The sequence below is a fragment of the Gopherus flavomarginatus genome, chromosome 15, assembly GCF_025201925.1.
Source record: "Gopherus flavomarginatus isolate rGopFla2 chromosome 15, rGopFla2.mat.asm, whole genome shotgun sequence".
Classification (NCBI taxonomy): domain Eukaryota; kingdom Metazoa; phylum Chordata; order Testudines; family Testudinidae; genus Gopherus; species Gopherus flavomarginatus.
The window spans coordinates 33,524,344-33,548,349 of record NC_066631.1 but is presented as its reverse complement, the minus strand read 5'-3'; positions in this window follow the sequence as shown (position 1 = coordinate 33,548,349).

Below are 24,006 nucleotides of genomic sequence, written 5' to 3'. Positions count from 1 at the left end.
GAAATCCAAGAGGACCTTTGTTACCTAAAACCCCTGCATGACACAAGAAAGGGGGAAGATATAGTGGAAAGTTTTGTAAACCATTTTGAAGAATCAGAAAAATATTTTGTGTGACAAATGATGGCGCTCCTGCCATGGTTGGAAAACAGAAGGGATTTTAAAGTTACTTGAAGATCAAATTGGCTGCCCGACAGTCAAATTTCACTGTATCATCCATCAAGAAAACCTATGTGCTAAAACTTCTAATTCAGAGCTTAATGATGTGATGAATACAGTGGTGCGAATTGTGAATTTCCTTGTGGCTCAATCTGCTTTGACTCAGAGACAGTTTCAAGTACTGCTAGAAGAGATAGACAGTGCTTATAAGGACATCCCACTTCACAGCAACGTTCGGTGGCTAAGTTGTGGCAAGGTTTTGGTGTGCTTCGTAAACTGTTTTGATGCAATCAAGGCCTTTTTCTCAGAAAACGCACAAAACTACCCCGAACTGGATGATGACAAATGGCTGTGTAAGCTCATATTTTTAATGACATCACCGCTGTCCTAAACGAACTCAACCTCTGTCTCCAGGGTGCAGGGCAAACAGTTCTGGATCTTTATGCAGCTTGGAAGACATTTGCTGTAAAACTAGCAGCTTTTTCTTGGGATATTCAAACTTCGACTTTCCACTACTTCCAACACGTAAAAGAGCTATCGACACACTATACTGTGACAATGAGATTGGAATGTACATGCAAGAACTGGAATCAGAATTTTCTGACAGATTTCAAGATTTCCAGCGATTTGGCCCAATGCTTTCTTTTCTACTTAATCCTGAAAAGTTCAACGAAAGCAACTTGGATTTGTCTGTCTTTCAGGGGATGGGTTGAAGATTTTGAAATGCAGCTCATTCAGTTAAAAAGCTCAGAATTGTGGGCATCAAAGTTTGAAGATCTGCGGAGTGCACTTGAAGCTACTGAGAGAGATCATGGGGCTTCTTTTCTGACCTGCTGGATGTCCCTGCCAGTGAAATGTAACTGTTTGAAGAAAATTGCATTTGCAATGCTTTCAGTATTTGGATCCACATACCTGTGTGAACAGGTGTTTTCACACATGAAATCTGTCCTCTTGTCCCTCAACAACTGATCACTCAGAAGCCTGTATGCAGCTTAAAGTACCCAAATACGTGTCAGACATTGGAAAACTTAGTAAGGAAAAGCAAGCGCAAGGATCACATTAAACTGGTAAGATCTGCATTTTAATTTAATTTTAAATTAATCTTCTTAAACATTTTAAAAACCTTATTTACTTTACATACAACAATAGTTTAGTTATATAATATGGACTTATAGAGATAGACCTTCTAAAAACATTAAAATATATTAGTGGCATACTAAACCTTAAATTACAGTGAATAAATGAAGATTTGGCACTCCACTTCTGAAAGGTTGCCGACCTCCGATCATTATAACATCCTTTAATCCTGCTCTGCCTGGTATGGCTGAGGTTAGTTTAAAGATCTTTTACACACGGTGCCACCTAGTGGCTGAACAGTATGACAAATTTTAGCATTCTATTACACCTCCAGTCTTGATTACCTTTTAATACCCTTTTTTCTGTTGACATGTCATGTGTGAGAGAAATGTGGGGTCTCAGAATTATTAGCTGTAGCTCTTCTCAAGTAGGAAGTACCCTATTCTCCCTGTTGTTCAAATTCCAAAGAGGGATGAAGGAGTCCTAATGCAATAGATGCCAAGCGTCCCACAAATGTGCAGGTGAAGCCCACGCATCACAACACAAACCTGAGACAGAAACAGAGGCTCAAAGTAGTTGTGATTTTCCTCAGCCTGGTAACAAAACAACTCTTTACTTTGAAAGAAAACAAATAATTAAAAAAATAGAGGTTTTAAATAATGAAAACACCTAACACAGACTAGATTCTGATATCCTCATCTTGGATAGTACTTTACTCCTCAGGCAGTCCCATGGAAATAATGGGGTCACTTAAGGAGTAGGATACTAGCCAAGTTGAGAAAGGATATCAGAATCTAGCCCTTTCTGATTCTTTTTAAAAGCAAATATAAAAAGGTACTCAGTATCCAAAATCAAAAGTGTTCTGATGCGAACACAAACACAATAGGTTTAGTCTTTATTCTACTAACCAGTTAGACTTACCACTCTCTCTTTTATACATTTTTACTTTCTAATTGGATTTTTCAGCACCAAGCCTGTTGTGAAGTTTCAGCTTCACCAATCCCATGTGATAAAACATCCTCAACTTATGCTGAACAGGCTTGGCAGGAGTACAGATCTTTACAAATTTTTTACATGATCCAGGATTTGTCTGTACTGTGTTCCATGGCTTTACTTCCACATTGTTCCATCATTTTAATGCAGTGTCTCTGACACAGCCCCACATCTGTGTTTGTAAAGGACACTGAGGCTATGTCTATGCTGGCAATTGAATGATGAAAGTTTTGTCTTTAAGTGTTAAACCCCCTCACCCCGAAAGACAAGTTTTGCCGTGACAAGTGCCAGTATGAACAGCATGAGGAGCGCTCTCGTGCTGACAACGCAAATGCTGCTTATTGGGGGTGTCATAAACAGATAGCTAAGGGTTAATGTCTCTTTCACCTGAAGCACCTGACCAGAGGACCAATCAGGAAACCGGATTTTTTCAACTCTGGGTGGAGGGAAGTTTGTGTCTGAGGTCTTTGTCTGTCTGCCTGCTTTCTCTGAGCTTTGGAGAAGTAGTTTCTGTTTTCTAATCTTCTGTTTCTAAGTGTAAGGACAAAGAGATCAGATAGTAAGTTATATGGTTTCTTTTCTTTGGTATTTGCATGAATATAAGTGCTGGAGTGCTTTGATTTGTATTCTTTTTGAATAAGGCTGTTTATTCAATATTCTTTTAAGCAATTGACCCTATATTTTGTCACCTTAATACAGAGAGACCATTTGTATGTATTTTTCCTTTCTTTTTTATATAAAGCTTTCTTTTAAGACCTGTTGGAGTTTTCTTTTCTGGGAAATTTCAGGGAGATTGAGTCTGTACTCACCAGGGAATTGGTGGGAGGAAGAAATCAGGGGGAGATCTGTGTGTGCTGAATTTGCTAGCCTGATTTTGCATTTCCTCTGGGTGAAGAGAAAAGTGCTTTTGTTCCAGGACTGGGAACGGAGAGGGGGAGTCACTCTGTTTGGATTCACAGAGCTTGTGTCTGTGTATCTCTCCAGGAGCACCTGGAGGGGGGAAGGGAAAAAGGATTATTTCCCTTTGTTGTGAGACTCAAGGGATTTGGGTCTTGGGGGTCCCCAGGGAAGGTTTTTCAGGAAGACCAGAGTGCCCCAAAACACTCTAATTTTTTGGGTGGTGGCAGCAAGTACCAGGTCCAAGCTGGTAACTAAGCTTGGAGGTTTTCATGCTAACCCCCATATTTTGGACGCTAAGGTCCAAATCTGGGACTAAGGTTATGATAGGGGGTGGAAGTTTTTTGTCGCAGGAGAGCTGACAAACAGCGGCTACACTGCACAGCTTTTAGCCGCACAACTGTAGAAACACAGCCCTGTCGCTAAAAGCTGTGTAGTGTAGACATAGCCTGATCTGGATCTTCAGTTTAAAATGATAAAAGAGAAGCAAGAAACAAAGGATTACATCCCATCAGCCTTTTGTTCCTGTTCTGGGATCAAATGAAGACCTTTGGATTTGGGAACAATCAAATTGACTAAGTATCAGGTTCCATAGTGTTGCTGAATTATTTTTCTAGATTTTTACTTGTGTAGTTCCAGTTGCTTTTTATTTAAATCAAGCTAGATTTTCATGGAGACAGTGACACCTCTTGAAACCTCATTGTTTTGTAAGTACAGTGCTTCTCTGTGGAGTCCCTTGTTGTGTAAAATTAGTGCTATGATTTGACCCAAATCCTCCTAGTGCTCTATGCAAATTTAAATTTCCAGTTTCTGGAGACATCATTTTCCTGAGAGTTTCACTGAAGTACCAGTGGGAAGCTGCAGCACCAAACCTCTCTCTTCAATCATTAGGCTAACAGTGGTTGCAGAAGAATTTTTGAAATTTTATGACCCACTTTAGGACTGGTTAGTTATTTCTTTACTACTGAGGCATAATTAGTTTGCTGAACCTACATACTTCAGAAGTTTTGGTTGAGTTTTCTTCTTAAATGTTATTTGCATTGTCTGAACAGATAAATGTAAAGCTTTCGTTCTCCCTTTAATTTTCCCTCAGTTTCTTCACTTAAAGCATCTGGTAGTGGACCTGTGAGTTCAACTTTGTAGAGGAATAGATCCAGGGCAAAGAGCTTCAATAATTTCTTCAAATTGTGCATTTTGTGTTCCATTGAAGGTTACAGTTTACTTATTAAAGTTCAAGTCTTTTCCTTTCAATTGTTTTTAATGGCATAATCACTGATTGTCATTTGCTGGTTTGGGGGCTCTGAGGAACAGAGATTGCTCCTGAATGCAGTTAATGTTAAAGAGCTGCTGGAGATTTGGAACAAATTATCACAGTTATGGTTCAATAACGACAATAGCATTGAAAATCTCTTCCCTGCATGATCATTAATGTTCTTCTCTTTCACTTCAGTAGACAACATTTCACTTGATAGCATATTTAATATTGAGGAATACAAAGAAACTGATTTTCTGGACTCTGAGATGAACATGAGCTTTTGTACAAACATTTCTGTCTTGCTACCTAACAACTTTTGGTTGTATTTATACTACTTCAGAAAAATTATCTGTTTGCTTTACCTTAAGCAGTGTAGTTGTGTAGTCATTTTGGTCCCAGGATATTAGAGAGGCAAGATGGGTGAGGTAATATGTGTTATTGGACTAACTTCTGTTTGTGAGAAAGACAAGCTTTCAAGCCACACAGAGCTCTTCTTCAGGTCTGAGAAAGGTATTCCCAGCCAGCCTAACTCACAGCTAAATGCAAGGTGGTACAGATTGTTTAGCATAAGTAGTAAGCACATATTCTAAGGAACCATTCAAGAAAGAGTGGCCCTTTAACATGTCTGCAGACATAGAACACTTTCAGTCCATGATTTTTAGTGCCTAGCAGAGTAATGAATTTAAGCTCCTCTTTTCAAAGTTGTGCAAGTTTCCTTTGAGGATGAGGACTGATATATCAGATATAGAGTGATCATTTTATGAAAAGTATTCACCCACATGTGATAGGGTGTTTTTGTCTTTTATCATTTTCTGTGTGAGTTCATTCAAGAGCATAGTGGTTGCCTGGTTTCACCCTGCCAGTTGTTATTGCTGGATTTAGTGCAATGGATGAGGTATATAACAGGTATACTAGGGAAGTTACATGGAAATCATGCGAGAAATCCAAAACAACTATAAAAATATCCTGATGACAGTCATCCAACACAAAAACAAAAAGTGGTACCAATTACAACTACTCCACACCCACAAAACATCACCTTTGGGAGAAACCATGGCACCAGTCCCACCACATAGACACTACAAGATACCCAAACATCATCAATTTATCAAGATACCCAATCCTGGAGCTAAATTATCTGTACTCTCTAAGGGCTTGGCTACACTGGAGAGTTGTAGCACTGGTAATGGGGTTACAGCACTGCAACTCACTCTGTGTCCACACTTGCAAAGCACAGCCAGCGCTGCAACTCCCTGGCTGCAGCGCTGGCTGTACACCTGGTCTGCTTGGGGTGTAGCGATTCCAGCGCTGGTGATGTAGCGCTGCTCATCAAGTGTGGCCACCAAAAGCGGTGTTATTGGCCTCCAGGGTATTAGGAGGTATCCCAGCATACCTTTTCAGCCACTCTGCTCATCGTTTCGCACTCCACTGCCCTGGGCTCAGGTGACCCGCCCTTTAAATGCCCCAGGAATTTTAAAAATCCCCTTCCTGTTTGCTCAGCCAGGTGTGGAGTGCAATCAATCAATCAATCAAGCAGCGACCATGCCTCCACGCCCCAAACGAGCCCCAGCATGGAACACTTCTGAGCTGCAGGACCTCATCAGTGTTTGGGGTGAGGAAGCTGTGCAGTCACAGCTGCGCTCCAGCCGTAGAAGTTATGATTCCTATGGCCAGATATCAAAGTCCTTGCTGCAAAGGGGCCATGAACGGGACACGTTGCAGTGCAGGGTTAAAGTAAAGGAGCTGCAGAGTGCCTATTGCAAAGCCCATGAGAGAAACCGCCGCTCAGGTGCTGCCCCCACAACCTGCCATTTTTACAAGGAGCTGGATGCCATACTTGGGTGTGACCCCACTGCCAATCCAAGGACCACGATGGAGAGTTCAGAGCAGGGAGAGGAGGGGGAGGGTGTAGAGGAAAGCGAGAGTGAGGCTACTGAGGTGGTGGGAGACACCTTTGAGTTCCAGGAGGCATGCAGCCAGAAGCTCTTCTCAAGCCAGGAGGAAGCTAGCCAGTCACAGCAGCTGGAACTTGTTGGTGAAGAAGAAGCAGAGGAGCGGGTTCCCGGTAAGCAGCTTTTATTTTTAAGGATGGAAATGTTTTGGGAGAGGAGAGGGGGGGTTATGGCTGCATGCATGCATGCCTAGATGTGGAATAGCCCATTGATTTGGCCTATCACGTTGTGGTAATCGGCCTCAGTAATCTCTTCAGAAGTTTCAGCCAGAGCGTGGACAATACGCTTGTGCAAGTTTATAGGGAGAGCCACTGTGGTCCTTGTCCCAGTCAGGCTAACGCTTCCGCGCCACTGTGCTGTGAGGGGTGGGGGGACCATTGCTGCACGCAGGCAAGCTGCATACCAGGGCGGAATCCACATTGCTGTAGAAGAGCCTCCCGCTCTTCCCAGGTAACCCGCAGCAGTGATATATCTAGCAGGATAAAATCCTGTGGAAAATGTAGGGATAGTGTTCAGTGCTGGTCCCCCCCAGCTGCTCTCTGCTTTCCGCAATGCACAGAAACCCCAGTGAGCCCTGACTCAAGCAGATCCCCTTCCCAGGTGATTCGCGGCAGAAACACTGATTCCAGGAGTAACTGCTGTGGCAATTGTGGGGGTGATGTTCAGTGCACTTTCCCCCCAGCTGCTCTCTGCTTTCCCCAATGCACAGAAACCCCAGTGAGCCCTGACTCAAGCAGCTCGCCTTCCCAGGTGAGTCGCGACATAAACATGGATTCATTAATCACTCATTTCCCATTACTCATCATGTCTTTGCTGCTGTTGCCTCTCTGTGCTATGTCTGCTATGTGTAAATGATGCTACAAATAGTCTACAAACTCCTTCACTGTGATTATAAACAATGCAGCCTCTGTAATAAATGTTTCGATTTCTGTTTTTTTTAAGTGTCCTTGAATCCTCCAGCCCTATCACAGCCTGCTGAAAGACTACAGAACTTGAGGAGGAAACCAAGGAAAAGCAAAGAAGATTTGGTGAAAGCAGTTATGAATCAGTATGCCAGAGAGAATAAGAGGCTGCAGGACTGGAAAGAGAAAATGCATCAGTGGAGGGAAACACAAAGCAGGAGAAAGGAATTGGCTACCAAGAAAAGCACAAAGCACCTGATAAGCCTCCTGGCGTGCCAAACGGACTATATGCAGTCACTCGTAGCCATGCAGGCAGATCACTACCGTGCTAACCCCCCTCCCATCCCAAAGCTCTCTCCCTTGTGCCCCAGTGTTTGCTCAAAACCCCCTTCTCCACCATCCTGGTTCTTACCACCACCAGCTGCCCCCAACACCTGTATGTTCACCTACCAGCCCTGAGAACTACGACCCTTACCCTATGCACTCAACCCCCATCACCATGCAGCATATTAATCCTGAAGTGCAGCAGGCATTCCACAGCACTCCAGGCTGGACATATTCAAACCTCTGACTGTAAAGTTCAGCACCCTACCCACCTGCCCTTTTATGTACTGTATTTTGAATAAATGATTTCTTGGCTTTTAAAACAGTTTTTATTATTGCAGAAAGTGAAACATACCGTACCCCAAGGGAAAAACAGGCCCTGCAAATAATTGTAACCACTGCACTTCACTCCCATGCAAGGCACCAAACATTACTGTTGGCTTTCAGCCTCAAATTGCTCCCTTAAGGCATCCCTAATCCTTGTAGCCCTGTGCTGGGCCTCTCTAGTAGCCCTGCTCTCTGGCTGTGCAAATTCAGCCTCCAGGTGTCGAAGGTCTATTCCTCACTGAATGTTTCACCCTTCCCTTCACAAATATTATGGAGGGTACAGCACGCGGATATAACCGCAGGGATGCTGCTTTCCCCCAAGTCTAGCTTCCCATAAAGACATCTCCAGCGCCCTTTTAAAAGGCCAAAAGCACACTCCACAGTCATTCTGCACCGGCTGAGCCTGTAGTTGAACTGGTCCTTGCTCCTGTCAAGCTTCCCTGTATACGGTTTCATGAGCCATGGCATTAACGGGTAAGCGGGATCTCCAAGGATCACAATGGGCATTTCAACGTCCCCTACTGTGATCTTGCGGTCTGGGAAAAAAGTCCTGGCCTGCAGCTTCCTGAACAGGGCACTGTTCTGAAAGATGCGTGCATCATGCACCTTTCCAGGCCATCCTGTGTAAATGTCAATGAAACACCCACGGTGATCCACAAGCGCTTGGAGAACCACAGAGAAATACCCCTTCCAATTAATGTACTTGGATGCCAGGTGGGGTGGTGCCAGAATAGGAATATGCGTCCCATCCATTGCCCCTCCACAGTTAGGGAAACCCATTTGTGCAAAGCCATCCACAATGTCCTGCACTTTCCCCAGAGTCACGGTTCTTCTTAGCAGGGTGCGATTAATGGCCCTGCAAACTTGCATCAACACTATTCCAACGGTCGACTTTCCCACTCTAAACTGGTTCGCGACCAATCGGTAGCTGTCTGGAGTTGCCATCTTCCAGATTGCAATAGCCACCCGCTTCTCCACTGACAGGGCAGCTCTCAATCTCGTGTCCTTGCGCCGCAGGGTTGGGGTGAGCTCAGCACACAGTCCCATGAAAGTGGCTTTTCTCATCCGAAAGTTCTGCAGCCACTGCTCGTCATCCCAGACTTGCAGGACGAAGTGATCCCACCACTCAGTGCTTGTTTCCCGAGCCCAAAGGCAGTGTTCCACGGTGCTGAGCACGTCCATTACTGCCACAAGCAATTTATTGTCACGCACGTCAGGCGAATCGATATAATCGTCGGACTCCTCACTGTCACTTTGGAGCTGAAGGAATAGCTCAACTGCCAAACGTGATGTGCTGGCGACATTCATCAGCAAAGTCCTCAGCAGCTCAGGCTCCATTTCTAACAGAAATCATGCTGCAGACTCACCATGGCACCAAACTGCTGGGATGTGTAGCGATGCACCACGGGGCATTGGGACAGGAAGCGGAATGACCCGCACCCTTCCGTCCCCTTCCCACACCCCACAGCGCCAAAATGGGATGAGGTGCTCTGTGGGATAGCTGCCCACAATGCACCACTCCCAACAGTGCTGCAAATGTGGCCACACTGCAGCGCTGGTAGCTGTCAGTGTGGCCACACTGCAGCGCTTTCCCTACACAGCTGTACGAAGACAGCTGTAACTCCCAGCGCTGTACAGCTGTAAATGTAGCCATACCCTAAGAGACTGAGCTTCTGCTCCACTGCAGAGCCTGATACCATCCTAACATATGGAGAACTAGAAGAGTTCTTCCACTGTCTCTGCCTCCAAGAATTCTTTAACAGCAATGATGACATCACTCATGTTTACCATGTACCTGTTGACAATTAGAAGAAAAAAGAATAATCTGACTGGACACCACAGAGCTGATGAAACCACATTTTTGATCATTACATTGATTGCTTCAGGAAAAAGATTGACTATATCCTTAACAAACATCACATCCACCATCATCTCTCCACCATCAAGAGAAAAGACACACAGTTCCTGAAATCCAGCCCCCAGACAAAGTGGCCATCATCATAGTCCTTAACTGTGATGACTATGTTAACAAGGCCAACTGACAACTCTCTGACATCACCTACTATAAAGAACTCAAAGAAGACCCTACACCACTGTTTACCCAGGAACTTAAGGATATAATCAAATCCTTCCTCAAACAACTCCAAGAGAAACTCTACAAATTCATCCCCTACAAACCCACCCCAGGGATCTTCTGCATGCCTCCCAAAATATACAAACAAGGGAACCCAGGCAGACTCATTATATCTGGCCACAACACTCTTACTGAAGGAATATTGGGACCCCAAGAAAGCATCTTCAAACCATTCACCACACAAAAGGCCAGCTTCTCCAGAGTACAACCAACTTCCTCCACAGACTGTGCAATATTAACAACCTCCCTCAGAACACCATCCTCAACACCATGGATATCACTTTCCTATATACCAACATTCCTCACAAAGATGCAGAGCTGCCTGCCTTAAATATTTACAAGACAATGGACAAACCCTCAGAGATCCACCCCAAACACATCCATTTCATAGGTTTCAGAGTAGCAGCTGTGGGGTTATCCCCATCCTGTATCTGGCCTTGGTTAGGAAAAGTTTATAGTCATTCATTTGGTGCTTAGGCATTTCAGCTGCCACCTCTGCTAAAGGTCCACTGAGCTGTGACCTCAATTCTACCATGTACTGGTCTTCGGGAATGCTGTACCCAAGACAGGCTCTTTCAAAATTTTCCAAGAAGGCCTCGGTGTCATCACCTGCCTTGTAGGTGGGAAATTTCCTGTGCTGTGGAGCAATATTTGGCGCCGGGTTGTTAGGGTTGGCTGGCACAGGCAGCCCAGCTTTTGCCAACTCCAGTTCATGTTTTCTCTGTTTTTCCTTCTCTTCATTCTCTTTTTGTTGTTTTTTCCATTTCTCGGTGGTGGTTTTCCATTTCTCGGCGGTGGGCCACCTCTTCTTCTTCTAGTTTTCTTTTGTGTGCTGCCTCCTTGGCTGCCTCTTTGGCTGCCTGTTCTCTTTGGTAGGCTGCCTGTTCTCTTTGGTAGGCTGCCTCTTTGATCTGTTCTTCTCTTTCTTTCATCTCCATCTCTTTTTGTTTTATTTCCAGTTGCTGTTTGTGTTTTTCCATCTCTCGCCTGTGTTCAGCTTCTTTGATTTGTTCTTCGGCGTCAATTTTTGCCTTAGAAGTCATGGTTCCTGTTTTCTTGTGTTGGGGTGCCCTCCGGTGTTTATCTTCTGAACTGCAGGTTCTGTTGCCTCCTGAAGTCTGCCTAGCAACAGTGCTTTTTTCCTTTTCTCTTTCTAGCTAATGTTCAATGAAGGGAAACCAGAAAAACCACTTTATTTGCATGCCTATAAGTGCTGGTACTTGACTCCTAATGGGAGGGCTATTGCATGACAAAAGACGCTCAACAGCCTCTTAATGGCTTCTCGCTTAACATGCAAGCCACAAACTGCCAGAGAGAGCAGAAAAAAAAATTTCTCTCTGGTTCCCTTTTAAAACCAAACTGTTTCTCTCTGCTAAAAAGCCCTTAGCAGAGAAACGAAAAATATAATATTTCTACTGGCTTCTGGATTCTGTCTATCTCCCACCAGCTGCCGCCATGTAATAACCTTAGTCCCAGATTTGGACCTTAGCGTCCAAAATATGGGGGTTAGCATGAAAACCTCCAAGCTTAGTTACCAGCTTGGACCTGGTACCTGCTGCCACCACCCAAAAAATTAGAGTGTTTTGGGGCACTCTGGTCCCTCTGAAAAACCTTCCCTGGGGACCCCAAGACCCAAATCCCTTGAGTCTCACAACAAAGGGAAATAATCCTTTTTCCCTTCCCCCCTCCAGGTGCTCCTGGAGAGATACACAGACACAAGCTCTGTGAATCCAAACAGAGTGAATCTCCCTCTCTGTTCCCAGTCCTGGAAACAAAAAGTACTTTCCTATTCCCCCAGAGGGAATGCAAAGTCAGGCTAGCAATCCAACACACAAATCTCCCCTTGATTTCTTCCTCCCACCAATTCCCTGGTGAGTACAGACTCAATTTTCCTGAAGTAAAGAAAAACTCCAACAGGTCTTAAAAGAAAGCTTTATATAAAAAGAAAGAAAAATAAGTACAAATGTTCTCTCTGTATTAGATGATACAACACAGGGTCAATTGCTTAAAAGAATATTGAATAAACAGCCTTATTCCAAAAGAATACAAATCAAAGCACTCCAGCACTTATATTCATGCAAATACCAAAGAAAAGAAAACCATAGAACTTACTATCTGATCTCTTTGTCCTTACACCTAGAAACAGAAGACTAGAAAGTAGAACTACTTCTCCAAAGCTCAGAGAAAGCAGGCAGCCAGAAAACAAAGACCTTAGACACTCAAATCCCTCCACCCAAAGTTGAAAAAATCCGGTTTCCTGATTGGTCCTCTGGTCAGGTGCTTCAGGTGAAAGAGACATTAACCCTTAGCTATCTGTTTATGACACCATGGATATCACTTTCCTATATACCAACATTCCTCACAAAGATGCAGAGCTGCCTGCCTTAAATATTTACAAGACAATGGACAAACCCTCAGAGATCCACCCCAAACACATCCATTTCATAGGTTTCAGAGTAGCAGCTGTGTTAATCTGTATCCGCAAAAAGAACAGGAGTACTTGTGGCACCTTAAAGACTAATAAATTTATTTCAGCATAAGCTTTCATGGGCTACAGCTCACTTCTTCAGAGGCATAGAATGGAACACACCGACAGGAGATATTTATACATACAGAGAACATGAAAAGGTGGAAGTATGCATACCAACTGGAAAAGTCCAATCAATTGAGATGAGCTATCATCAGCAGGAGAAAAAAAAACTTTGAAGTGATAATTGAGATGACCCATAGAAGGTGTGAGGAGAACTTAACATAGGGAAATAGATTCAATTAGTGTAATGACCCAACCATTCCCACTCTCTGTGGTGGCAATTTTGCAACAAAAAAACTTCAAAAACAGACTCCAAAGAGAGACTGCTGAACTTTAATTAATATGCAAATTAGATACAATTAACTTAGGTTTAAACAGAGACTGGGAATTGAGGTTGGCTACCTGAATATCCCAAGAGAACCTGCTTCAATATAGAAATAAAGCCCCCTCTGACTACACACCCCAGTAGTCACCTACCACCTCATGCTGGAACCCATACAGAGTCTCATCAAACAACTACAAGCCATTGTTGATGGGGACCTCATCATGAAAGAAATCTTTCCTGAAACCCCATTTCTGGACTTCAAACAAGCCCCCAACCAGGACCTGCTTTATGACTCTTGGGGCCCAATTTGAATACCTGGCGGTGGTCCGGGGCTTCAGCGATGCTGGATCTGCTCCGGGTCTTCTGCAGCACCGAAGGACCCCCCACCACTGAAATGCTGCCAAAGACCCCCAGAGTGGACCCCCCGATGCCAAAATGCCGGCGAAGACCCCCCGGAGCAGGGCCCTCTTACACTCGGGTGTGGGGCCTGATTCCGGGGAGTCCGCCTAAAGCCGGCCCTGTCCCCAACCTCCCCAGCAAGCTTCCCCTAGACCAGGACACACCAATTCAAAGCATCACCAGACCTTGCCAGAACAACAGATGCAAAATCTGCAGACATATTTCCATTGCTACACCACATACAACATACCTTTCAAGATGCATGGATCCTACACACGCTTATCACAACCTCCTCCAGTGCACTAAATGTCCCAATAACAACTGTATGAGTGAAACCAGACAAGCATTATATTCTCAAAAGAACTCACACAGGAAAATGTCTCTGTCTCTTTACTTTAGTCCATTAAACATATTCCATTGGCACAACATAACAATTGGCATAACAAGAGATATGATGTACTCAGTACTTCCCTTTCAGCTGTTTAGAACCTGTTTTTTTAATTCACAGATTGAAGTGGGAGCCTAATGTTTCTATTAGGAAAACACTTTAAAATATGGGTTATGCTCCTTGTGTAAATAGTTCAATTAAGTCTCTCTCCAGTCCCCCACCAAAAAAATAAATAAATAAAAAGGAACACCAACCTCCACCAAACAACTCACCCCCCTCCCCCCAAAAAAGTAGTGGCTTGTCTCCCCACTTCCCTTGAAAATCAGTTTCTGTTCATATCTCTGCAAAGGTCAGCTCACAGAGGAAAGTAGATGGGTTTTCAGAAGCTAAGGTCATTTTGGCGGTATGGTGAGGCATATGGAGATACCATATCATTTTTTCTTATTAGCTTTGAAGCGTTTTCATGGGCCCTTGCACTACCAGGAGGAGATGGAAGATATACAGAGAGAATGTTTTGCCTTAAATGGGGAGAAACCCAAGAAACCGTGGCAACTATTCGGTGATCGCAGTGTAAAGTGGCAGCTCATTACTGTGATTGTGATGACTATGGGCCAGCAGCTCAGTGGGATAAATGCTGTAAGTGAATTCCTCACTATTCAGAAGCCAAACAATTTGTTTTAAAGTTTTGCCTGTCTAATTGCCATCTCGCTTTGACCTTCATTAAAATCAGGGAACTCTGTCTAGAAACTGACAGAAACATGGGATATAGGAGAAGGAAAAGGCTCTTTATTTTACTGATGCTGATAGGGAAAAGCCTGATTCAACTAAAAACAGCAGGAAATATTAATGCCAAATTTGGATGATAAGAGTGGAGGTTTGTTTTGCTTTATTTTTTAATTCTCTCTACCCAAAGCCAGCATAATATGTAGGTTTCCTGGAGCAAGAGCCCTACTAATGCTTGAATTTATGTCTTTAGCACCTGACAAAATGATTAAAGCTCCATCATTCCCTCCCATGCTGCATAAACAGCAAAACTTAAGTTATTGCATCTTGCTTCACTTCTCATGACTGAATCTCTCCTGTTTCTTTTTTCCCCTGGACAAATTACTTTTGGGTTTGGATTTATGCTTTGGATGTTGTTGTTTTTTTTAAGCTAAGGTCTACTTCCAGTGCCAGGTGAACACTATAAGAGGAACCCATTTGCCCCGGGAGCAGGGTTGGAGTTCAGATTCCAGAATAAGTAGTGCTCCCACTAGGTCTCTGAACTAATGTGCCTGAGCCCTGGTTTCACTCCAACTTTGCATGGAAGTGCAGGCTGCACTCTTTCTGGGATCTCTCTCACACACACTAGAATGTATCATGGCTCAGGCATGAACTCTGTCTTATATTGTTCACAAGATAATGTTCAAACTATCAGATTTGTTTTTGCTAGCAGTAAATTTACCTAAAGACTGAATTATAGATTTCCCTTTTTGTTTTCGTGGTTTAAATAAGTTATAGGATGCAATTTATTCAAAGACTGCTTAGTGTGTGAGCTTGATTCTTCTTCTTACTGATGATTTCACTGCTCAAGCACATTGGCACAACTCTGATATTTTCTTGTAGATTTATTTCTATGCAAGTTACATTTTTAAACAAGCTGGGATCCCTGCAGAAAAAATTCCATATGTTACTCTGGGCACGGGAGCTTGTGAATGCCTCACAGCCCTCACTTGTGTAAGTGACAAATTCTACTTCTACCATACCTGTTGTTTTTATTACAGAAAAAGAGAGATGTGGGAATGTGGCATCAGTGTTAAGTGAAAAAGTGATATTCTATCCCCAGGGTTTGCTGATTGACTACATGGGAAGAAGACTGCTCATCATTGGAGGATACACCCTGATGACCTTTTGGTGCATAGTGTTAACATTCTCCCTGACGTATCAGGTATTAAGAAGAGCTCATGTGCACCATGAAATGCAATACTGTTTCTGTTTGAAAATTTGTGAGATTATAGAGCAGCAGAGCTTTTAACATGGGAGAATATCCTCTCTTGGCTGTCAGAGAAGGAGCAAGAGTTGCACAGTTTAAACAACAATGTAGGTCATGACCAAAGTTTAAAAAAATGATTGTGTCTCAGCTTGGGCACCTAAATATCCCTAAAGGTACCTGATTTTCAGAAAGAGCTCTATTCCTCCTCTTTGAAGATCAGAACTTTCTTAGGTGTTCCAAATTGGGCACTCAGAAACTGAGGCATGCAAAATCACTAGTCACTTTTGAAATATTGGCCAAAAAGCTCCTGGTGTCATGACATCTTATTACCCTATAGCAGCGCTTCTGAAAACATTAAATGTACAGCAGTGAATAGCAGCAGTTTCTATTTCATACAGATTATCCTTGTTCTGAATTACAGTGGCTGCTTCCATTGATTAGCAGCCAATAACCTCTGATTGCACTGACTGCAGGATTCCCAAGAGTTCTGAATTTGGTTCTGGCACCTAATAGTGTATTTTCAACAGGGCCAGTGCAACAATTTAGGCAAACTAGGTGGCTGCCTAGGGTGCCTAGTGGTTGGGGGCACCTATAAGTCCCCTCAGGCGAGGAGGTGGAGTGGAGATGAGCTGGGTGGGGGGGCGCACGGGGAGGGCTACTCGCAGTAATGGGAGGGGGCGCACAGGGGAACAGCTCCCCGCCCCAGCTTACCTCCACTGTCTCCTCCGCTGAGCACACAGCCCAGCTCTAAGCCTCCTCCAATCAGCGCTGCACGCCTGGGTGGGGAGAATTAGAGCAGCGCCAGCATGATCAGCGGAGGAGGCGGAGCTGAGGTGAGCTAGGGTGGGCTACCCAGGCAGGGTTAGTTTCCGCGGGGGATGTCTCCCCAGGCAGGGTTAGCTGTCGTGGTGGGGGAGAGGGAGAGGGGGGAAGTATCCCCAGGCAGGGTTAGCTGCCATGGTGAGGGGGGAGTCTCCCCAGGTGGGGTTAGCTGCCGTGGGGGGACAGGGAGAGTCTCCCTGGGCGGGGTTAGTTGCCGTGGGGGGACGGAGGGGAAAGGGGTTAGCTGTCGCGGTGGGGGGGGGCATCTGCTGCGGGGGGCGGTCCCCGGGTGGGGGGCTGAGTTAGCTGCTGTGGGGGGGCGGAGTTAGCTGGGTGGGGGGTGCAAGGTGGAAGTTTCGCCTAGGGTGCGAAACTTCCTTGCACCGGCCCTGATTTTCAAACAACATCGCAATGCTGTCATCCAAAATTTGGTCCTGCATCTAAATTCTGGAGCTCTATGTCTAATGCTGGTTTGATTAAATACTGACAAACTATACTTTCTAACTTTAAATTAATAATAATTCCCAGATAAAATACTACCTAAAGATAAACTTAAGTTTGAGAGTCCATTTCAGTCACTTAACTGTAAATGTCCTATATGAATACTGTAGTTATAAAAAGAAATACTAAAAAGCCAACCAAATCAGATTTATGTTTAAATTTACAAGAAACTCAGACATTTGTAAGTATGGAAGTTCACCACTAAGGTACTCATACTGCCTTAATTCTGCCTCTGTAAAGATAGCCTCCAATCTTCCCTTCCTTGCTAGTGTTGTATCAAAAATACATACAATAGAAAATTGGTTTTATACAGCTGAATTCATTCATATATCTCTGATAAGTGTGCTGCTTCATCATCACACTAACTTTTGCTCTTTTAATGTAAATAAATGTTATTTCATTATTTGGGCCTAGAAAGTTTGTACACACTAGTTATGTGTTAAATTACATTTAGATAATAGATGGGCCCATGGGATTATAGGGCTTCACTGTAGGAGGCTAAACAGTGATAAAACTATATTAAAGTTAAACTAGTAATAATACAGAATTTTACTTTGATTTTACAGACAAAGGAAAGTTTTCCATCTACTAATTATAAATATTACTAACAATGGGGACTCAAGTGCTAATAAGTATTTGTGAAATTGATTGACTAGTATTGTATTGCTTTAAAAGTAAAAACAACAAGAAATTGGCTATTACTAGCAATTAATGGCTGATAGTGACTAAATGGATTTACATTTACAACAAAATATGGTAGCTGTGGGATTTTAATTTTTTTTTTCATTTATACACTGTAGTATACTAAGGTACAGGGATTAACTTAAATACACAACACTCATTCTTTGAAGACACTTGTTGATTTATTGAAAGCTAATTAAACTTAAATTAAAAGATCTGAGTCAATGATCAATTTTCTGTTATTTATTCAGGTGGTCATTTATGGGTTAAAATGCTAAACACTTTTGACTTTAAGCCAAATGTTAAGACATGATGACTGAAATCTGAACTAAGTACTTTTCATGCTCTTTTTTCAGGAGCTGTATCCCTGGGTGCCTTATTTGAGCATGGCATCTATATTTGCTTTCATCCTGAGCTTTGGGTTAGGTCCAGGTATTGCACATTAGTGAACTTTTGTTTATAAAATTGCCTAAAATGTATCTCTAAAACAGTGCCAATATTGTCTGTAGTGTAAACAAGACAGCTAATACTTCCCCTAGGGATGCTGATGCTCTGGCTAAGATAAACCAAATGCATAGAATGGCATAGGACGATATGACCGATACAGTGCATTCCTTCACTGTATGCTCTCTTCAGGACCATGAAGTGGCCTTCATTCTGGTATCTCTGATGCACCCAAACCACACAGGAAGCAAGTATGCAGTATTGCGGAAAGGGATCTGGGAGTCATAGAGGATCACAAGCTAAATATGAGTCAACAGTGTAACACTTAAAAAACCAAAAACTAAAAAGCAAATATTCTGGGATATAGTAGCAGGCATGTTGTAAGCAAGACAGTAGAAGTAATTCTTCTGCTCTACTCCATGCTGATTAGGCCTCAGCTGAAGTAGCGTGTCCTGTTCTGGATGCCACATTTCAAGAAGGACGTGGACAAATTGGAGAAAGTCCAGAGAAAAGCAACAAAAATGATTAAAGGTCTAGAAAACATGACCTATGACAGAAGATTTAAAAAAATTGATTTGTTTAGTCTGGAGAAGAAAAGACAGAGGGGGACATAACTTTGTCTGTACTTAAAAACTGTTACAAGGAGGAGGGGGAAAATTTGTTTTTTTTTTTAACCTCCAAGGTGAGGACAAGAAGCAATTATCTTAAATTGCAGCAAGGGACGTTTAGGTTGGACATTAGGAAAAACTTCCTGTCAGCATAATTAAGCACTGGAATAAGTTGGCTAAGGAGGTTGTAGAATCTCCATCGCTGGAGATTTTTAAGAGCAGGCTAGACAAACACCTGTCAGGGATGGTCTGGATAATACTTAGTCCTGCCTTGAGTGCAGAGGACTGGACTAGATGACCTCTCAAGGTCCCCTCCAGTCCTACTGTTCTATGAAGCTTGTTGTCATTGTACTTTAATAGGCCCTTACTTATGCTAAGTTGTATCTTACTCCTTGAGCAGTCCCATTGAAATCAATAAGACTACTTCTGTAAGAGAGTACACCCTATTGTGAATAGGGGTTATCAGAATCTGGATCAAAAAGTGTCTAAAAAGAACATTTAAAAAAAGTATTTGGTTAACAAAAGAGATTTATATATAGATCTATCTATATCTTTTACATTAAGGTCAGCTAATGGCATATTCTAAAGCAACTATTATCTTTTTCTTGCTTGAAACTTTCCCTGAAAATGCACACTTACCATAAGAACCTATTCTGTTTCTGAAATTGATTCTCCAGGTGGTATAACAAATACACTGACAGCTGAATTATTTACACAGTCTTCACGGCCTGCTGCTTACATGATAGGAGGATCTGTTAGTTGGCTGAGTTTCTTCACAATAGGAATGCTCTTCCCCTTTATAGTGGTATGTAGCCATGTATCCATTATATATACCATCTTCTCTCAGTTGACTCATGTCCACTTGACTTCTTGCAGAGAAATTCTCCTAGATGCAGAAATTGTTCTTCTTTATACAATAAAGAACTTAGTGCTTAGACTTAAGATAAGTGAAAACTCTCCTTCAACAAAGGTATTATTAGAGTCAGTCACTCTTAGTAGGCAAGTTTATTTTAAGCTATCTACAAATAATACAAACACACACAACAGAAGACAAATAAATAAATAAAGTCAGACTGTATAGGGAGAACTAACCTCCAGGTTAGGTTTATGATCAGAAAAAATTGCAGAAAAAGTATAATGAATCCTCACCAAGTTCAGAGATTCATAGCTCACATCTCCTGTCAGCATTTCTTGCTATTGCTTAGCTTGCTAGATCAGAAAGAGGCAACCCCTGTAACAATTGGTTTACTTCTTAAGGCCACACCTCTATTTGTCCAAACTCAGTTGGGGACAATCACTTACAATGGAAAACATCTTTGGTCAAGAGAGATTATTTTAGTGAAGACAATACATGTTGCCAAATTCCATTTCTGGTCTAATCATTTCAGTTACTCCACTTGCTCTTGCAAAGAAATTCAGTATACAGAGTGACTGCTGAAAAGGGCTACTGCCTACTGAACTGAGAAACTCCTTTGCGTATAACCCTAAAAAATATCAAATAATTGACATGCATTCTCGGAATAAGTATTTACATAGGGTTGACTCTATGAAGCTATGTAGGTGCCTAAGTCCTGTTTATAGGAGGGGATGATGGTGGTATTCACTTTTTAGCTTTTAGGCCACTGGTTAGAGTACTCACCTGGAATTTGGGAGAGACAGGTTCAGTTCCCCCTTTTGTAGCAGTGGGGCAGGGAAGGTCTTTCACATCATCTCTAAGGACAGCATGCTAATCATTGAGTTACCAGATAGTCTGGTGAGGGGTGGGTGGCTCCTCAGACACTTCTGTTGAAGCTGTTCCACTGTGGATAAATAATGAGCCATTGGAGCAGGGGGACATGACAGAGGGTCTCCTATCTCCTAGGTGGGTGCCTGAACCCACTGGACTAGAGAGTCATTCTCTCACACCCTCGCCCAGTGTCTGTTTCATTATTTAATCCACAGTGGAACAGTTTCAACAGGCGAGACTGAGAAAACCTTACCTCAAAATATCCTGTAGCTCAGTGGTTAATGCACTCTCCTGAAATGTAGGAGACTCCTGTTCAAATCTTCATCCCACCCCCCAATCTGGGGAAGGGCAAATTGCATCTAAGATCTCCCCATCCCAGCTAAGTGCTCTAACCAGTGGGCTAAATGTTATATTGTAGGCACCACTTCCTACTCCTCATTTTGTGCAGAGCAAGGCAGGCACCGAATTCATTCCCTATGTAACTATGTGGGCTCTTAAGCCAGGAGAGGGGTTCCTGTTGTCAACTGCTAGTAGAGCTAGGCATCTCCCTGCAGATTTGAAGTGTTCTAAAATAAAAAAAACACTAACTATACTATTGATCATTTCAGCTAATGATACAACAAAGAGATAGGGAACAGATGGAGCTTCAGGTCACCCTTTCACTTAAAACTTAGATTTGGCACTGTTAGTGACTGTCAACAGTATCTGAGTTAGTATTTTCTAAAATTAACTAGGTATTATTAACTATATATTTTTTTTATTAATCTCAAACATCCTGTATTTTGCTTTTAGAATGGACTGAAGCAGTATTGCTTTGTGGTGTTTTTACTGGAAAGCTTGTTGGTTGCCAGTTTCATCTTCTTTGTCATTCCCGAGACAAAAAACAAATCTTTTCTGGAAATCAAGCGAGAATTTCAACACCTTAACTTCAGAGGAAGAATCAAAGAGAAGGAAGCAGAGCTATGTGAAAGAAGACAGCTCTGCAATGAATGTTAGAGTGCACTTTACATTTCACAGGGGTAAGGCAGCCACATTAATGGGAATTATACACATATGCTCCCATATATTGAGAAAAATAGTGTTAAGGAATGTATTCAAAGATAGCTTGTTATATCATCAGGTTAAACTTATTTAAAAAGTAGATTAATCTTGCTGGAATATCAAAATACTGCATTTTATGTACACATACAGTACTGCCTACAAGAAAGACTCAATTTAGTAAAAATGTTGAGACACACTTGGCTAATGTACACATGCAGAAACAGTGCTGATGACCTGGTCTCATGGAGTACAGACTTCATTGGGGATTGCTCCCAACATTCAATGTGAATCCATGGCATGCCTCACACTCTAACCACATCAGGTGTCAATATGAAGAATTTTGGAGACAGCGATGGGGTTGGAGCATCGCTTCTTGAAATAAAGTGTAGCTATTACTTTAATGTGATATTAGAATGCTGAACATTTAAGAATGGCCACAGTGAACGCAAACCCACTGCTAATTGAAATATTCTAGTTCAGCGGTTCTCAAACTTCCTTACAGCGTGACCCCTTTCTGAGAACAAAAGTTACTACGAGACTCCAAGGGGGGGACCAAAGAACAAACCTGCCTGAGCCCCGCCACCCAAGCCCCACCATCCTGGGTGGGCTTGGGGGGGCCAAACCTGAAGCCCAAGGGCTTCTGCCCTTGGGCGGAAGGCATGTAATTTTAGCCCTGGGCAGTGGGGCTTGGGCTTCAGACTTGTTGGGGCTCAGGGCCAACACCAGCCTTGGTGACCCCATTAAAATGGGGTTGTTACCCAGTTTGGGTCCTGACAGTTTGAGAACCCCTGTTCTAGTTACTACATAAAAACACTCCTTCTCCTGCCATTAAGACTACTTCCACTGACAGGCCCCAGCCTACTTGAGGCTTCTCCTACATAGTCCTATTTCTGTCACAGCACAAAATGGACACGAGCAATGAATCTCATTGGAATGAAGGCAGTAGGTAAGAAACTATATATACGCTTTTTTAGATTCATGATATAATGTATTACAAGGACTGAATGGTATTGGGGATCAGCATATAACTGGCCTCCCTGAAATTACTGGTTGAAATCCAGCCTCGATTAGAAAAAAAAAAATAAAACTACCATAACAGTTATTTGGTGATCTGTGTGAAAATAATTTGAGTCTCACTGAGTCTGGCTCCTGGTTGATGAAAATACCTGGTCACAAAAGGCAATAAATGGTATCTACAGCAGAGATGCCTAAATTCAACTTGTGATAGAAACTGAACAGTTCTCTCATTCCCTAGAGATGGGTCATTCCAAGACAGGACTGGGGAACACTGACAGCACAGGAAGCCCATAATTAGTTGCCCTTGCTATACATTTTTTCAAGATTCAAATTTCTTGGTCAAGGTATAGTCAAGGTCCAGACTCCAGAAAAGAAAATAATAGAAACAACAATAATTAAAGTCAATAAAAAGATTTTGGGGTCCATTCAAAAGCATCTGGTGGTCCAGATGGGCCTGCAGTCTGCCTATTGACTACTCCGATGTATAGCTTGAATCGTCAATACTGTACCTGTAGTGCGGAAGTGTCCTGTGTTTAATCACCAGGGCTGTCCAGCTAGCATTTTGAATCACAAGTGAACTCACATTTTAAATTTCTCTTAAAACTAAAACACCAAAAGTCTTAATTTATTACAGCATTTACGTTCCCCTTTGATTGTTTTGTTTCCTCCCCTTATAAGGATCTGTTATAGGAGCTGTAACTTATGTGCTCTCTGGTTGTTTCCGACAGATGCTACCACTGGTGCAGTTCCACAAGTGATATAATAGCAGGAGCACTACTGTAGAGATGTCAGTGTTTTAACTACTCTTGTCTAGATCTACCCAGAACATGCTTAGATGATATGACGGTTAAAACAGCATAGGCACCTGGGTTCTTCTCTACATAGACCTGAAGAGTAAAATCAATGGGAAGTTTTAGGGAAAAAGGCTAACAGACAAAGCCACTGTGTTCTTATTGTTTGTCAGGAAGTTATTCTAATAATTTAATCATTTGTTTTTACAACAATATACAGAGAAATTAGTTTCTACTCTAGATATCTCCTGCTGCACTGCCATGAACTCATCTCCTGTGTGAAATAAGGTCCTATCTGGTTTAGATTCTCAAAAAAGGCTAAATACATCTCTCCCTGTTTGTTCAGTGCACTGCTAGAGCTGGCCAATAATTTAGTTTAAGCATTACAAGGCAACATACAAAGTACGTGCAAGTCTCCACTTTTGCTTACTCCTTCCAACTGCCTCTCCTGCCCAAAGCTTCTCTTATTTCCTTTCAAGCGATGTGAAAGGAAATAAGAGAAGCTTTGGGCAGGAGAGTTCGATGAGGTACTTCTTGCTAGATTCATGCAAAAGTAAGATATTAAACACATCCTGATCAAAGTGGTAGTAAACAAGGTAAGAGCGACTATCACACTGGTTGAAGAAGGCAAATGAGTTCCCACCCTGAATAATCTCTGCCCTCAGTAGAACTGAGAAAGTATTTACCAACTGTCTCCAGGTCCTGCAAGAAACTCTCCAGTGAGCAATCTTAACTAAAACTTTT